The 19,169-nt window shown below is 40.9% G+C and overlaps 1 protein-coding gene across 3 annotated transcripts in view; it reads right to left on the bottom strand.

Annotated features, from left to right (window-relative positions):
- GPBP1L1 (GC-rich promoter binding protein 1 like 1) overlaps positions 1–19,169 on the bottom strand; it is a 50,125-nt gene that overhangs the window by 27,418 nt on the left and 3,538 nt on the right. The window lies entirely within an intron of this gene.

The following is a 19,169-nucleotide window of genomic DNA, read 5'->3' as shown; positions in this document are numbered from 1 at the left end:
CTCACTACTGTAGTGAGACCTACAAGAAATCAGCCAACTAATGTTGACTAGGCTGCAGGACAGTTAGAGTTAGGGGATATCTTATTTAGAGATTGATCAAAACTGAATTCAGAACGACCCAGCAGTGCAACAATTAACTTATATGACTACATGACCTCACCATTACCCTTGTCTTTCCTTCTGCTTGCTTGTTTCAGTCTATCTTGAAGCAAGCAAGTATAAGCTCTTTGTGGTAGGGACATGTCCTTCTATTTGTTTATATGGAACCTAGCACAAGGAGACCCTGATCCTGACTGGAACCTTTGGGTTCCACAGCAATATAAATAATATCCACCTCTTCTTGCTTGGGATTCCCAAATCGGAGAATAAAAAGATGAGACAATAAAAGGAAATTTCAATCCACAAATTGAAAATTATCCATACACATGCACAGTTAGTCTAACAGGCCACCTGCCAGGATAACTGGGTAAAATCATCCCAAATGCTAAAAAGAACAGGAGCTATCTTTCACCAGGAACCCCAAGGTCACTGGGACAGTAGTAGTTAAGGATTAAACTTATACTCAAATCTCTGGAACCGTAGCAACAAGAAATAAAAATCTCACAGAAGCTCCTCAAGGCATCAATCTAGATGAAATCAGCAACAGGATGGATACATTCATAAAACAGAAGCAACACTGATGATGACCTAATGGGAGCTTCCTGAACACCCTGCCCAGATGATCAACAGTAAAGTCACCCCAAAACAGCAACAAAAATGCTGATGTACCAATAATTGTTGCTTATTATGAAGTGTAGCTTTATCAATTCTTCTGTCCATATACTTATACAAGATGAAGGTAAGGTATCAACTGCTTCAGAGAGAACAATTTTTCTCCCCACTCTTCTGCACCCAGCACCGGAACCAAGCTCGCATGGTAGTGACCTGCTGAGACTGCTAACGCTCTACTCACCTCCCTAAAATAGTAATGTGAGATAAATGGGAGGAAAGGTCTATGAAACTCAGATGTGATTCAACACCATTCATTACTTTATTTTGAAGAGCACATTTATTAAGAGGGTGAATTGTGTAGAAATCATTTCACTTATTGACTGAAACAAGGATTAATAGATAACACCTTCTAATGAGCTTTGATAATAAAATCACCCTGAATTGGAAGGGAATTGGAAAAAAAAAACCAAAACAAAAAAAACAGAACCATCCTCTGGATCTCAGTGAAATTTATGTTGTCCATTTATTTACATGGGGAGCTCTGAGACAAGGATCTTGCCTGGCTAGGTGCCTTGAAAGCCACCAAAGCATACTGGTTCATATTTCACAATAAAGCTTTAAGTTACCTTTCAGGAGAAAAGCAAGTCAGCAGAAATTAAACAGAACCCTGATTCTTCTGCCACTAATGCAAGCCACTGAGCCTTAAAATAAAATAAAAAAACTAGACATGTTTAGCAAACAAAGGGGATGCTGCAGCTGCAAAGCTCCATATGTCCACTGTAAGAAAGTTCTTGTGGAAGTTTCACAACCTGCCACCATCCAAGGCACCTATGATTAGGACAGTTCAGCATGCACTAAAGAATGAGCAATGGCTAACATGCATCTAGAGACAATACCATCTCTGAACTATCCCAGATTATAAAGCATGCCGCGTATTTTTAGATCCAAATCAAAGCCTTACAAATCTGGTTTTATTTCACATTTATCTTAAATTATGGACTCCAGTAATACTGAATCAAAAAACTAAGCCTACAGAAAACTTTACACATATTAATGAAATGACCTTCACATCATGTCAACCTTCCTGCACAGTATTTTCATGTTGCTGTATCCTCTGTTTTGAATCTGTCAGTTTTTAAAGGGCCCTGTCTCAAAATTGAAATTTGAGGGATTAAGAACTACGCACAGAAGTTAAATCTCCCCTCTGAAGTGTCTCATGGCTTAATTTTGTGCTACAAAAGGAAGAGTGCCAAATTACATTTACCTACCTCATCAAGAAAAATCACAGCAATAAGGTACAAGGAATCTAACTTTCCAAAAGAACAGATGAGAGAGCAGGAGTCATTTAAGGATTTATTTACATTGCAAAACCAAAGTCTTCATTTAATATCCAGAGTTAAGATTCCTAAACGGCAATGTACATACCCATCACATTTACAAAACCCAGGCAAATCAATCATTAGAACATTAAATCTTGCTTTGTCTACATAAACACATTCTACCAACTCCAAAGATACTGGGCACAGTCAGCAACGGGCTTTGCTGCAAGGATAGATTCCTGGATTAGTGGTTCTGTTGTGTGATGTGTGGTTGCTGGTGAGTATTTGCTTCAGGTTGGGGGGCTGTCTGTAGGCAAGGACTGGCCTGTCTCCCAAGATGTGTGAGAGTGATGGGTCATCCTTCAGGATAGGTTGTAGATCCTTGATGATGCGCTGGAGAGGTTTTAGTTGGGGGCTGAAGGTGGAGGCTAGTGGCATTCTGTTATTATCTTTGTTGGGCCTGTCCTGTAGTAGGTGACTTCTGGGTACGCTTTTGGCTCTGTCAATTTGTTTCTTCACTTCAGCAGGTGGGTATTGTAGTTGTAAGAACGCTTGATAGAGATCTTGTAGGTGTTTGTCTCTGTCTGAGGGACTGGAGCAAATGCGGTTGTATCACAGAGCTTGGCTGTAGATGATGGATCGTGTGGTGTGGTCTGGGTTATTCATTTTTACACATTTATTTTTTCTTGTGTAGGTAAGTTTAAAAGTTGTTTTTTTTTAAAATATAAATGGAAGGAACATGTTATCAGGTTTTTAAATTAAAACTGACCAAGGTAGGGTAGGGTACTGAGTGGTACTGACCAAGGTAGGGTAGGGTAAGGAAACATTCCTGTTCATAGTTTAGATACAAAGTGTGTGTCCCCAAATAAATTCCATGTCCTATGAACACATCATGCTTTCACAGTTCACATATTTAGGGTTCTTACTGTACTAGGTCAAATATAGCAATACTACTGATATACTCCTTTCAAAAATTGATATGAATGGAAATAAAAACGATCAGTTTGCAATAATTTCTTTTCTCTCTGTTGGGATATATAATCAGAGCCTAATATCTCCATACACAAACAGTGAGTGGGACTAAAAACTTCAGGATTACAAGCAGTACTAAAATAAAAAGAATCCTTAATTTTTATGAAGGAGACATGATAGGAAATGCAAACATCTCTAATCAAGACCTAATCTTTCCAAATGTCCTGACAGATAAGGTTTGACAATGAGTCAGAATTGATTCAGTTCTTGTCATTATCAAGTATCTTTACAGTTGCCTTTTAGAAGTAGGCTCTGATTTTAAATCCCTGATCATATCTCATTTATTGAGAAAAACTGTTGACATTACCCAAGGCACAGTTAAATCAGAAGGCTCTGCCTCCCCAAAGTCACTGTTGCATTTTGTCATTGAAGAAACTCTTTCACTTTAACTACATTTCAGGTCAAGCTGCAAATTTAAAGTTATTAGTTCAAAGTCTGTGGTATGGTAACAGAATCAAACAATCAGATCTTTGGGGTAGAGACTATTTGTTATGCTAAAAGGTACTGGAGACTGCATTGAGCACAAAGCTCAGACTGGATGAAAGTGCATTCTTCAATTAACATATCAGTCAGGACAAGCCCCTCCCAGACAAAGGGGGTTGCAATCCTGCCCAGAGTGGGTGGTGTAGTTTGCCGAGTACTGTTTTCTCTAAGGGCACATGTTAGGGAAGCCAGAATATAGAGAACAAGAGCCAAGCAGCAGTCTGTGAGCATAGCGTATGACCATGTAAAAAGCTATAAAGTTTTTTGGGTCTGGTGTTGTCTAAAAGCCTTGGGGCTGTAAAATAAATGCTTATTTTGTTTTGTTTCCTCTCACATTTGGAAAAGGAGGACTTTGTACATTCCTCAAACAAGATTGCGAAGGCACCAGACTCCATCTTCAATTTCTCCTCCTAACTGCAACAACCGACGAGACCCAGAATTTTTGACTAGCTGCTTGGGTCAAAAAGGGGCAACAATATCTTCATACATATTTGCACAAAAACAGGCCCGCAATTTGAGTATTACTGTAATATAAATATTGTTTCTTACCTTTCCTCATTTCATTTCTTGCTATTCCAATTAGCTCATAGTTTTAAGTAAGTTACTCACATATATCCCTACAATTTCTGCTACTCCAATACTTTAATCTGTTTATTCAGAGCAGATATACCCTCCTTGCATAAGAGCCTACTCACCAAGGATCCTCAATTTTCACTGAGCAAAATTATATGCAGAAATAAAGGTGAGTTCCAAGAGGGAAAAATTCACCACAAAGTTACAATTGTTAATTTAATAAAGTAACAAGTTTGTAAAAACTATGTTTGAGAAATATACTGAGGTCCAACAGTGTCAGACAGCTAGTCACTCATGCTACCTCAATATTGATGAGCCAAGAGAAACTGTTATAAATATGAGTGAACAGTGTAACTCTATTGCAAAAAAAGCAAACAATTCTGGGATGTATTAGCAGGAGCATTTACTCCTAGGGGAATTCTGTACCACTACACATGTGCAGAATTAATGTCCTGTGCAGATTTCTTTGCTTCCCTGCAGAAAAGTGACTGACAGGAAAGCAAAGGGAAGCTGCAAGAGTGGTCATGCAGCCAGCAGAGAGATAAGTCACTGAGCCGGGGGGCGGGGGGGCGGCGCGGAGTGCTGGGCCAGACCCACACCTAGAAACCTCCCCAGGTTCCGCAACACCCCCCCCGCAAAACCATTCCTCGGCCATGGGGGAGGGGTCACTGTATGAGGAACTACTCCTCCATCTGCCCAAATCCTGTGCACCTGGACCCCCCCATATCTAGACACCCCCCCGGCAAGTCCCACCTCCCCTGCATCCAGACCAGACCCCCATCCCCATGCATCCAGACCCCCACCACACTCCCCTGCATCCAGACCACACCCCAGAGCTACCCACACTCGAACCCCCACCCTGACGAACCCCATCCACTATGCACCTGGACCATCCCACGAGCCCCCTGCACCTAGACCATCCACTTTTCCCCAGCTAGCTGCACCCAAACCCCCACCCCTCCAGCATCTGAACCCCATCCCCCTACACCCAGACATCCCCCCCAAAAGCCACAACCACCTTCACTTGGACCCCCCACAGAGTCTCATTTCCCCTGCACCTGTAAACCCGCCCCCACTGAGCCCTTGTGCACAGACCCTCCCCCCCCAGCCACCCATACCCAGATTGCCCACACAGAACCCCCACACCTGGATTCCCCCACACTAAGCTCCTCTACACTTGGATCCTTCCAGGCTGAGCCTGCCTGGCCACACCTGGGAAATCACCCTGCAGCCCCCAGACAAAGACTTGGCGGTGAGGCTGCACCCAACCCTGACACAGCACAAGGGCCAGGCCTGCCCCAGAGGTCCGTGTTTGGGAGAGGAGGGCTGCAGGGTGATTTGTCATCTCCATGCAGCCAGTCGTCTATGCTCTCCACTGTCATGCTGGAGCCTCCACATTTACTTAATGACAAATAAAATTTCCAGAATTTTAAAATACTGTGCGTGGAATATTTAAAACTTTGGCACAGAACTCCCTTAGGAGTAAGTGTTGTAAACAAGACACAAGAAGTAATTCTTCTGCTTTACTGCACGCTGATTAGGCCTCAACTGGAGTATTGCATCCAGTCCTGAGAGCCACATTTCAGGAAAGATGGGGACAAATTGGAGAAAGTTCAGAGAAGAGCACCAAAAGTGATTAAAGGTCTAGAAAATATGACCTATGAGAGAAGATTGAAAAAATTGGGTTTGTTTGGTCTGGTGAAGAGATGACTGAGAGGGGACATAACAGTTTTCAAGTACATAAAAGGTTGTCACAAGAAGGAGGGAGGTAAATTTTTCTCATTAACCTCTGAGGACAGTGCAAGAAGCAATGGGCTTAAATTGCAGCAAGGGCAGTTTAGGTTGGACATTAGGAAAAACTTTCTGTCAGGGTGGTTAAGCACTGGAATAAATTGCCTAGGGAGGTTGTGGAATCTCCATCATTGGAGATTTTTAAGAGCAGGTTAGACAAACACCAGCCAGGGATGGTCTACAATACTTAGTCTTGCCATGAGTGCAGGGGATTGGACTAGATCACCTCTCGATTGGACTAGATCACCACCTCTGTGATTCTAACTTGAACTGGAAGGATTAGATTTTTATTGGTAAATGTTGATTTTGCAGAACACACAAGAACCAACTAAAAGATCTCAACAACTGAAATTTACAGATAGGGAAAGAAAGATGCTGGAAAAATTTGAGTTTAATCTAAAGATATCTACTTTGTATATTTTGACACGTGATGTCGACAATTTGTGTTTTAACGGTTATTAAGGTTCAACATCTTATAGCTCAATGTCTACCGTCATTGAATAATTTCTGACCCAACACCCATAAATTCCTGCAACTGTGAAAATTTAAACCAATAAAAATCAGGGGAAAATGTTCAACACCCAAAATTTTGTGCAACCATCAAAATTTAAATTGATAAAAACTGAAAAAAATGCGTATCCACTGAAATTATAAAAAAAAAAGTCAAATCCTACCAAACCTAGTTTTAACCTCCCCAGAAATTCTATGCACCTTAGATCACATACATTCACACTACCTGGTTGATATACATAGAGCCTACATTGGCAAATTGGTGAGATCCTCAGTATATTCCAGGTTTCAGAGTAGCAGCCGTGTTAGTCTGTATCCACAAAAAGAAAAGGATTACTTGTGGCACCTTAGAGACTAACCAATTTATTTGAGCATAAGCTTTCGTGAGCTACAGCTCACTTCACCGGATGTCTTGTGGCACCTTAGAGACTAACAAATAGTATTTTGCAAAGTATTCATCCCACCCACCCATCCTAACAACTCATTCTTCTGCTATCAGAGGCTGAAGACAACGCTGACAGCTTTTCACCCTCACCAGGTACACTGGCCTTTCTGAAAAGTGCTTTAGTCAAACTCAAGTTATCAGGCTCAATACAGGGGTAACCTGCTTAAATTCAATGGCCTGTGCTATACATGAGGTCAGACTAAATGTCTAATGGTCCCTTCCTTTTAGCCTTAAACTCAGCTCCCCACCCATGTCTGACACCAGGAGGGATGGTCAGCCTCAAGCCTAACTTCCTCTTCAATGCAGATTTTATGAGACAAGCTACTGTTTTACCAGGGAAGCTTAGCTACTGGGATATGAAATTAGTCACAGCAAATGGATTAGATCAGGGGTAAGCAAACTACGGCACGCGTGCCAAAGGTGGCATGCGAGTTGATTTTCAGTGGCACTCACACTGCCCGGGTCCTGGCCACCAGTCCGGGGGGCTCTGCATTTTAATTTAATTTTAAATGAAGCTTCTTAAACATTTTAAAAACCTTATTTACTTTACATACAACAGTTTAGTTATACATTAAAGACTTACAGAAAGAGACCTTCTCAAAACGTTAAATGCATTTCTGGCACGCAAAACCTTAGAGTGACTAAATGAAGACTCGGCATACCTCCTCCAAAAGGTTGCCGACCCCTCCATTAGATACTTGAATGGTTCCAACAATATGCAGAGACTACCCAGGTGGCCAGAGTAGCCCAGCCATGCCTCCCCTTGTCTCATTTTCCCTAAAGGATCTATAAAAATGTAAAAGCTCAGTGAAATACTGCACTAACAGCTAAAGTATCCAGTGCAAATACCAAATACCACTTCAATTCTCCATTACAACAGTTATAACTATAGCCTGTGGACTAGTGGTAATCTGCTGAGACCTATTTAGCTAGTCACACAACCTGGTACTCCTGTTTTCCAGCTATTAAACTAAATCGATATCTAAATTCTCAATGACTTCCAATTACTTTTTCATGTAAGCACTTGGTGCAGGGATGTCAACTAAGTGATCATGAACAGGAAAGCAGGCAGTCTACACTACTATGAATGAAACGGTTCAAAAAGCAGTCTGATAAAATATGAGAGGGAAACACTCACCCCACTACATGAAGTAACAACCTAAATAAAAACCTGCATAGCATTTGATTCCTATTTTGCTGATTGAAGGGACAGTCAATTTGAAATCTAGTTAGAATTTTTTTTAAAAAAAGTTAAAAGTAGCATCAGGCAATACACCTGCCAATTCCATGGCTTTACAACTACTTATACCTACCTTTTCAAAAATTGTTTTTCCTTCTCTGTTTTGAGGTTCACACAAATTGGGGGAACAGTTAAAGGGACTATACAGTGTTGTCACATACATTGAGTAAGCAAGCTGAAAACTTTTTTCCAGTCATCTTCTGGTTATAGCAATCTTTAATAATGTTTAACTTTTCAGACAAGTGGTTTTTAAGTTGATATCCCTTAGATATGTCTTAATAAATTGCTCTGTATTGTAAAATGTAAATTATCAAAGTTATATGTGCAAAATTGCATAACTATTGGAAACAGCTCATTTCCTGGTTTTAACTATGCATCCTTAAACACTGCATTAACACTTTTTCTTACAGTTAACACTCTTAATCGGATCAGATGTTTGGTTCTGCTTTTCACATTTGAGTACACTAGCCTTAGGATAGGACACCTTATAACTGCAAGTTTACCTTACAAGTGTCCTGCACTATGCTTTCATTTGATAAGGAGTGCCGTCAAATCCCAAAGTGACATTTTTTGTTCAGAGGGAAGCGCTCTTTAATTAAAGCTACTTAATTGAGGTATTTTCATTCATCTGTAAATTAGTGCATGATCAAAAGATCAAATTAAGCGGCATGGAGGAGCAAGAATGACTAAGGGCTTGTCTACACGGGCAAAATTTCCAATATTGGCATAGCTCCCCATTGGATACTACTCTTGACTAAGAGTGCCTTTTTCTGGTTTAGCTTATGTTGCTCTGGAAGCTACAAAAGCTAAACCAGAGTAAGGCCTAGTCTACACTAATGAGTTAAGGTGACACAAAGTGGCTTATGTCAACCTAATTATGTCAATGTCTACACTAGAATGCTGCTTCCACCAAAGTAAGTCCCCTGTTATACAGACATAACTCTACCTCCATGAAAGGCATAGTGCTTATGTTGATATAGTTAGGGCAGGGGCAGGCAAACTTTTTGGCCTGAGTGCCACATCAGGTTTCCAAAATTGTATGGAGGGCCAGTTAGGGGAAACTGTGCCTCCCCAAACAGCCATGCATGGCACTGTCTCCGCCTCCTAGCCGACCTCCCCACTTCTCGCCCTCTGACAGCTCCCCTGGGACTCCTGCCCCATCCAACCCCCCCCTCCCCCTCACCGCCCCATTCCCTCATGGACCCCGGACCCTCTGCCCCTCACCGCCCCATCCAACCACCCCATCTCCTTCCTGACTGCCCTCCCAGGACCCCTGCCCCATTCAACCCCCCTGTTTCGCGCCCTCTGACTGCCCCGACCCCTATCCACACCCCCGGCCCTCTACCCAACCCCCCCTGCTCCCTTACCACGCTGCCTGGAGCACTGCTGGCTGGCCACACTAGAGCAACACAGCACAGAGCACCGGGTCAGGCCGCAGCTCTGCAGCTGCGCTGCCGCAGGAGCTCACTGCTCCGCCACCCAGAGCATTGCGTTGGCAGTGCAGGGAGCTGAGGCTGCAGGGGTAAGGGGGACCAGCAGGGAAGGGGCCGGGGTGAGCCTCCCGGGCCAGGAGCTCAGGGGCCAGGCAGGAGGGTCCCACAGGCTGGATGTGGCCCGCGGGCCATAGTTTGCCCACCTCTGAGTTAGGGAAACACAGTGCCTGTGCAGACACTATGCTACTTACATCATATGCTGGCTGTCAGCCCCAAGTGAGGCTGCCAGCTGGAGCCCTACCCCTCTCCCCCCACACTCCAGCACTGACAGCCCAAGCTGTCAGCCTGGTGTGGGCTCACAGCTGGACTCCTCTCACCCCGCACCTGCAGCCTGAGCTGTCAGCCAGGTGCACAGCTCACACTGGAACCTCCCTCTCACTGTCAACCAGGCCTGGGCTCTCAGCTGGGGTCCCTGCTCTGACAGCCTGATCTGTCAGCCCAGTGCTATTGGAGAGGTTTTCTTCCCAACCAGAAGGACTAGAAACTTAACTTGTATTTTTATTGAACTCTTCAATTCTTCAAAAACTGATTATATCTTTAGAGAACGTTCAGTTAGACCCCATGTTTTTCTGGGAGGGCAAAACAAAATGGAAAAAATTAAAATGCAATAAAATGAAGAAGTCACCCCTCCTCCCCAGCAGTGGTTCTGGATGCAGGCAGCTAGGCCAAATCTGAGAGAGAGGTTCTATGACCTGGCACACAGCATTGCACTGCTCCTCAGGTTTGGTCTGGCTGCCTTTCCATCATGATGAAAACGATGGAATTTATTGAAAAACTGACCCCTTCCTCCTGTCCCAGTTTCAGATAGCTTTATGCTCTCACCTGTACAGTCACTGAATAATAAGTACAACAGAAGCGTGTATGTTTCATGAAGCAGCCAAGCCGTTGTGTTGTGACAGAAGTATAACCTTGTACTTGTGATCTCCCCTAAGGTAAATCATCCTCTGAGCACTGGGATCAATGTAATTAGGTTCTCTAAGCATAAATCATTTTGGTTTCAATTCAAACATTCACTCTTCAATGCACTTTGAAGCCTTCTGAATAGGTTTGCATAATATAGGACCATGGATAACGCTGCTTATTTCATTACAAGTAGTAACGAAGTTTCAGCACTGATAAGTCCACTCCTTTGGCCAGACTAATACTTTCTGGTGGCTGAGAAAGTTTAATTCTTCATTCTGAAATACGAACTGTCCCACAAAGGCATTTTATTGTTACATTTCTGTTTGTAATTTGAAACATGTATAAAGGCATCTGGGTTGGGTGGGCAGAAGTCTTCCCTTCAAATCTTCGAGGTGTCTCATTGGCATTTACCTCCTTGTATGTTAATGTTGCTACTGGAACTAATTTCTGTAGTAGTGAACTGATTGTAAATATTTTACATTAAAAATTCCTGGGAAACTGGATGCATACATTTTTCTTTAAAAATCAGTTAGCTTTTTAAATTCTTACCTTGTTGAAAAAAAAAGTCTAGTAGAGGGGAAGGGAAAATTGATTACTACCTTCTCTTGGTTGAGACAGTTTTACTGGCTTACATTTGAAAGTCTGTTCTTACAATGAAAGTAGTAATTAAAAAAAAAGAAGTCAGAATTTGTTAAATGCAGCCCGACTATTCTGATTTTCTAAACAAACCTATGTTTCTCTCGTCCTTACTATTAAAAGCACTCTCTTTTTGGGAAGCTTTAATTGTGTATTTCAATGATACAGTCTCCATCTTAGAAATACACATCAGTTGTCCGTATGTTTCAGGATGGGGAGGGAGACAACGCAATTACACCACAAAAGTGGCATTTCACTAGGCTCTGGTTCCACAAAGCATGTTCCAAAATTACTTTTCAATCCCTTATACCTTTTCTATATTTTCCCAACCACAAATCCCGCAGAAAACATACTGCTTATTAACAGCCATGTCCAGGCAAATACCTCACTTCAGCCATTTTGGCAGGTAACAAATCCTTTTGTGTGTAAACTGAGTATAAACTGATGTAGTGTTGGCTTCTTGAGTCCACAGACTGCCTGAAATATTAGTTATGTGAAGCACAACCTTCTCCCATTCATCTTACTGAAACCTAGGCCACATCTACACTACAGATTTCTGCCAACATAGCTATGCTGGTCAGGGTTGTGAAACGGTGTGATCCCTGAGTGAAAAAGCTGTGCCTGAAGATGTCTGTAGCATAAAGGCTGTTATACCATCAAACCTGTACTTTTACTAGTATAGTTCGTCTTGCTTGGGAGAAATGGTGTGTGGGGAATAGTCTATACTGGTTACAAGCACAGCTTTGTCAGTATAAGCTGCATCCATTCTGGTATTCAGATACTGGTAGAGTGCTTCTAGTGCAGACATGACTCTATTAAAGGCAATTTAATTATCAACATTAAATATTTCACCACTGATTTTAACAGAAATATTCAGCTATATTTTTTCCACAATCTCAAACTGTCTCCCATAGCCCCCCAGGTCCCACAGACCCAGATAACCCCTTAACATAGTTGCCAAGATCTCCATCTTACCCACCCTCCCAATGCAACTACTTCTACCGCCAATATCTTGCACCAGTAAACTGTAAAATTAGTGGGGACTTGCTGCAGTACCCATGTTAACAATACAAAGTGAGTTTTGATTCAAAGTGTGAAGACTGAGGTTAAAGTCTTAATTATTACACAACCATTAATACTGCTAGCAGCGTCTAGGTCTGCATATTAACCCAACCCTTTTAAGTTTACACTTCCACCTAATGCATAATGGCCTAGTCTAGGCTGTAAACTGAAAGCCCAACAAAGTAAAAAACCCAAATAGTTTGATATAAGTAAATTACAAAACATTAGAAACTGATTGTGCCAATTTTTGTACTGAAAACACTTAACTCTAAAGACATTCAAAAAAAATTTTTTTTGAGAATGTTGGTGGCTCACGAGACCAGTAATGAGGAAGGGATCCTTTCACATTTACTGTCACTAGTTCAAATCCAGCCCTAATGACCAAGTTTTAGGCAATTGTTTTTGACGCTCTGTGAAATGAGTTGCCTTCTCACTCAATCCAGCTCACACTGGAAAGGTCATCACATCACAAGAGCACCTCAAGTGGTACCACTTTTGGCAGTCGCAGAAAGATTAAAGAGTGCATGGGCCACAGAAGCTGAATTCCCCTCCTCCTTTAAAGATGGCTTCCACAGAACATGGTTAAGGCATAATGGTGGAGTAGTACAGGAGAAATATCTGTTGTGTGGATAAAGGACTCAGATGTCTGGTGCTGTCAGTACAGCACCTCATGAACAATGAATTCACTAGAAATCATTTAAGTAAAGATAATCTATGAAGTTACACAGAAACTGACAATTTGCCTATCAAGCTTCAATTAACAGAATGGAATTTAGCATACACAGATGCTCAGCCATGGAGACTAAAATCTTCTGGGAAAGAGACAAGTTTAGTCTCCATGCTACACTCAAACCTTCACCTCTCTGGTAAGACTGCTAACAAGGAGGGTAATTAGTGCCAGTGATCATGGGGTTTGTGCAACATTAACAATTTTCCATCAAAAATTGGACTGAAATAAATTACACACACAAGCCACCAGACACCACACAACCATCATCTCTTATAGCATGGATTAAACTATTTTCAAAAAGCCTTAATACTTAGAATGACACTTGGAACTTTTTTATTTTGAAGAGTGATTAAAAATGGCATCGCAAGGTTCCATGGTGGCCTCCATATGAAATGTATTTACTTCACAAGACATTTCCTTTTCCAATTGCCACACTTGTAAACTCACCACAGTAATGTTTTACCAGGACAAATGTTTTCAGCTGGGTTGCAAAAGTGTATGCAGATTTCATAGAATCGTAAAACCACAGGGTTAGAAGGGACTGCAAGGGTCATCTAGTCTAACCCCTTTCCAAGATGCAGGATTTGTTGTGTTTAAACCATCCAAGACAGATGGCTATCCAGCCTCCTTTCAGAAACCTCCAGTGAAGGCACTTCCACGACTTCCCTAGGCAGTCTGTTCTATTGTCCCACTGTTCTTACAGTTAGAAAGTTTTTCCTGAGATTTAGTCTAAATCTGCTATGCTGTAGTTTGAACCCACTGCCTCTTGTCCTGCCCTCTGTGGCAAGAGAACAAATTTTCTTCATATTTTTATAGCAACCTTTCAAGTATTTGAAGACCACTATCCTGTCCCCCCCAATCTCTTTTCCAAACCTAACATACACAGTTTCTCCAGCCTTTGCTCAAATGGGCTTGCAATTCCATCCTTTCGATCATCATTGTCATTCACTTCTGGATCCTTCCCAGTTTCTCTACTTCCTTTCTACACACTGGTGACCAAAATTGGACACAGTAATCCAGGTAAGGCCTAATAAGCACCAAATAGAGTGGTACTATTGCCTACCGTCACTTGCATGCTTTGCCTCTGTTAATGCAACTTAAAATTGCATTTGCATTTTTTGTAGCAGCATCACAGTTGACTCAGGTTGAGTTGTGATCTACCACAATTTCCAGGTCCTTCTTAGCAGTGCTGCTGCCAAGCCAATTATCCCCCATTCTGTATTTGTCCATTTGCTTTTTCTTCCCTATGTGTAGGGCCTTACATTGTCTTTACTGAATTTTATTTTGTTGTCTATAGCCCAGTTCTCCAATTTATCAAGATTGCTCTGAATTTTAGCTCTATTCTCCAAAGTATTTGCAACCCCCCAGCTTTGTCTCATCTCCAAATCTGATCAGTATGCTCTCTATTCCTACGCCAAGGTTATTAATAAAATATATTGACCACCAGCAGACCCAGAACATATCCCTGTGGAACCCCACTCAAAACCTCCTTCCAATCTTACATCATTCCAAATAATAGTTACACATTATTTGCGGCTGTTTAACCAATTATGTATCCACTTAATGGTAGTTCTGCCAAGCACGCATTTCTCCAGCTTACTTAGGAGAATGTTATGTGCGACTGCGTCAAAAGAATTGCTAAAATCCAGGTATATTATGTCCAGCGCATTCCTCTTATTCACAAAACCAGTTATCCTGTCAAAGAAGGACATCAAGCTGATTTGGCGTAATTTGTTATTAGTAAATCCATGTTGGCTGCTAGTGATTAACCCTTCATGCTCCAGGTATCCTGATCTACATCTCGTCCCCTTTATTGTCTATGGTAACTTCGCTAGTTGTCTGGTCATGTGTTATTTGTGGTGAAAAGACTGAAACCAAGTAGGCATGGAGGAGCTCTGCCTTCCTATAATCTTCCATGACCAGTTTACATTCTCCATTGATCAGCTGGCCCACATCATACCTGACTTTTCTTTTTTGTCCGAGATATTTGCAGAACTCCTTGTTGTCTCTAACATTTTTTGCCAGCTGCAACTCATTCTTTGCCTTGGGTTTCCTGATTTTGTCCCTATACACTTGCACTATTCCAAAGTATATTTCCTTGGTGACATGTCCCTCCTTCCATTTCCTGTAGGTATCCCTTTTGGTTTTTAAATAGATAAAAATCTCCTTGTGCAGCCACATGGGCCTCCTGTGCCTTTCATCTTTTCTTTCCTCTGCATAGGAACAGCTTGATGTTGAGCATCTAATATTGCATCTTTTAGGAACTGTTAGCCCCCTTTGATTCCTTTTCTTCCTAATTGGTCTTTCCATGGGACCATGCCTATTTTTCCTGAGTAGGTTGAAATCTGCCTTTCTGAAGTCCAGTGTCCTTGTTTTGCTGTTCTTGTCTCCTCCTTTCCTTAGGATCTTGAATTCTATCAAATCATGATCACTTCCTCCTAAGTTCCTGACCATCTTCATGTTCATATTCATCCCTGTTTGTCAACACTAAATCCAAAATAGACAGAATCTCCTTGGTGTTCCGACAACTTTCTAAATCAAAAAGTGGTCTCGTACACATGCTAAGAACTTGCAGGACACATTATGTTTTGTTGTAACAGTCGTCCAAAAGATATCAGGGAAGCTAAAATCCCCTCATTAGTACTAGCTCATGTGAGAGATTTAATTTATGAACAGTTTGGTTGATCACAGGGAGGAACAGACTCCAGCTCAACCTCCTATCTATATTTTCTTTGCAGACAGCCTTTTTTAGTTATTGAATCAAGTCTATTAGTAAGATTTTTGTTTAAACATAGTAGATTTAAAAAAAATCACATTTATTTTAATTCCTCACCCTCAAGCATTAATACCACATGTATTCATAAGAATGTTTCCCCTCTTACATTAAGCACAGCTAACGGACTTGAGATTCATCCAGTGTATTTAGCAAGGTAATGGATTCAACCTGGAATCCAATCTATCTTGAGGCAAAAAAGTTTGCTACCAGTATTTTCCAGTCTCAACAAGAAAATCAAAAGACCATGCAGAGTACTTACTTCCTTGCTATACCCCTCTAAAAAGTTTACCACTGAAACACCCCTCCCCCTTTCATGCTGCTCTATTTGAGTTGAAAAGCTGCTGTATACCAATCAATCATACTTGGCCACATACACATTTGTAACCTTTGTTTTTATATAAAGTAATGTAACCACAAACTTAACCTCAGTTTTGTATATATTACAGGCCTTACTACAAAAGACATGACTAGTACAACCAGATATTGAGGCAACATGTAGGCATTTGAGTGGAAAAAAGCCAATACTCATGAAACTTTAATTAGCTTGTTGGTAGTTGTCTGTATTTTAAACCACATGAAACACAGTCCAGGCCAAAAAGATAACTTTTCATTTCAGTTGAAATTAGCTTAATCGTCTAGCCACACCTTCAATCCACCTTCCCTGATGAACTACTGGTGCCAATATTGCTTCTGTATTTGCAAAACAACCTTGTTTCCCAAAGTTGAACTCTACCATAAGCTTTTTCATTAGATTTTATTTCTTACAAGAGCACAGGACAGCAGATGCAGATGTCCTGGAAAGATCTGTACACTGACACGGACCACAAGGCCTGTGGTATTGTGCCACAAAGACCATAATGTAAAACTGCCAGTACTACTTGCCTCTCCCCCACCCCCCACAAACTTTACCATATGACTAGACCTCACAAACCAAGGATCAGAATACCAGACACACATCTATTAAATAAAGCTGCGTGTCCAACAATTTAAAGGTGGGGACACCTAAGAGCCAGAAATTTCTTTTTTTATGTTTTTGTCAATTTGAGAATTTTTTTTAAAATTAACTGTAGAAATAAATTTCTGATGAAAAGCAATAAACCAGCTATTTAAAAAAGCATCAATCACATAGCAAATATAACGAGTTGGGAAGCATTGTACACGGGGACTAAAAAGCCCTACGAAAAAGTAGCTACCCACCTACTTGTTTTGGGGTTTCACCCTCTAAAATACCTCAACACAATAGAAGTTTTGAAGCTGCTTGTGGAAAAACTCTTCCAACAATTCTAGTTTGCAAAGCCTCCAAAATGCCTTGTACCTCCAAAAGTAATACTACAAGTTCTCTGTTCAGTCCCAGAGGAAGATGCATCAAGCTCCCTAAAGATCTAAAACAGTTATTATTCCATGTTACTTAATAGTTTGCTGGATTTTATGTTTTAAATTCAAGTTACTTTTCAAAAACATGTAACCTTTGTTTGTACTTGAAAGCCACAGAAAATGCAACATTTTAAAAACCACATATCTCCATAGTTAAACATTCAGCACCACCACAAAACTAAGTTTGAGTTTAAGTGCATTGTTTTAATAATCAGCGTTCTAGCATCATGGATGTGCTTCTATTTAAGTAGTATTGTGTCTGACAGACTACAAGATGCTCAACATAGAGACCAAGTTTTCCATTACAGTCTCTAAAAAAACCTGAGTATTGTCATTCTTCAGTAAATAATTGTTAAAGAAATTAACTTACTTGGAAAAAATCCATACATTTCAACTGAACCATACAGCTCGAGTCACATAAAATTCACTATAAAAGCGTGTCTGTGTGTACACACACACACTTCTTGTCCAACATTTATTCCTTATAAGAAAGGAAAACCACCTACTGTGATACCATTTGCAATTGTTATACCATCAAAACATCTCAAAGAAGCCTGGGAGGAACAGTAGAGCTGACTGTACCACAGCTGAAGAGGTTCAATGCGAAAGCTCTTTTAAAATAGGCCATTCTCAAGTAATTAAATTACTAACAGGAGTCACCAGATTTATTATTTTACCCCCATCACACACACTTAAAAACCACCAGACTTAAATTCTCCAAACTCCTTTTTACCCTCCCACTGGAATTATCTTGCCTTAAAAAACCCCTCAACTCTGAACAAACACCTACAGCCCATTCATCACCTCTTGCATTCATTTTTCAATCAGCTCCATATTTACTCAAAAACATTACTTATAAAAGACTTAATTTAAACCTCTTAGGCCTCATCTAAGTTAGATAACTGAACTGTTAGGAATAATGGCTTTCAGCATCAGCCTTCCTGAAACAGTATTAAAATGCTGAAGCGTTACCAGAGGCAAGACAAAAGCATTTCAATACTGTTTCAGGAAGTAAGCTTTATAATTGTCCAGAATGGTGTTTAAAATTTTTTAATACTGTTTTGGAACTTTTGCTAATGACTCACCTCTACAAAAAGAAAAGGAGTACTTGTGGCACCTTAGAGACTAACCAATTTATTTGAGCATAAGTTTTCGTGAGCTACAGCTCACTTCATCGGATGCATAACCATGGTGGAAACACTTGTCAAACAGGATTAGGACTACAAAGCAGGGCAGACACTAAAAGGTGAGGCCCCGTTTTCCTTCGAATAACTGTAGTAATAAATAGTTTCTGAGAAGATTTTTCAAAGCTCTCACTGCAGCAACAACTGTTTTCACTACTTGCAATGCTGAGGGCAGGGAGAAGGAGAAGAGACACTTCTCTGAAGCCAGGGCTGTTTCTTCCCCTTACATTACTCTGGAAGGAATTATTGCACTATACCTGGTTTCAGAGTAACAGCCTTGTTAGTCTGTATTCGCAAAAAGAAAAGGAGTACTTATGGCACCTTAGAGACTAACCAATTTATTTGAACATAAGCTTTCGTGAGCTACAGCTCACTTCATCGGATGCATCAGATGCATTTGAGCTTATGCTCAAATAAATTGGTTAGTCTCTAAGGTGCCACAAGTACTCCTTTTCTTTTTGCACTATACCTGTTCCTCTTTTGGATCAGGCCCTGGGATTTTGGAATACCAGGTCCCCAGGCCACAGCAGCATAAAGAACCTTTTACTGGAACGCGACCCTTAGTCACTCATGCGGTAATACTTCCTCTCTTAACACCTGAACCACACACAACCTCTTCATAGTCAGCTAGCATTTTTTAGGAGCATGTGCAACTCTAACACAGCTCATCTCTTCAGTTCTCTCTTCTGTCTTCTCATCTCAAATATTTTTGCATTGTTTCCCCACATCTTTTTGCTCTCACTCCCAACTTCACTAGTCTTTAGAAAACTTAATATTGCTGGCATAATTTTGTTAACTGCAACTTTACTGGGGAGAGGGGACCTACACTGCCATGTTCATATAAAAAGGAGCTTGAGGAAATTGACAATTTATTTCAGACTACACTTGTATCACTATTTGATCATTA

This window comes from Lepidochelys kempii, chromosome 8 (genome assembly GCF_965140265.1).
Source record: "Lepidochelys kempii isolate rLepKem1 chromosome 8, rLepKem1.hap2, whole genome shotgun sequence".
Lineage (NCBI taxonomy): Eukaryota > Metazoa > Chordata > Testudines > Cheloniidae > Lepidochelys > Lepidochelys kempii.
Note: the sequence above shows the minus strand (reverse complement) of the source record. Positions and strands in the feature narration are given on the sequence as shown.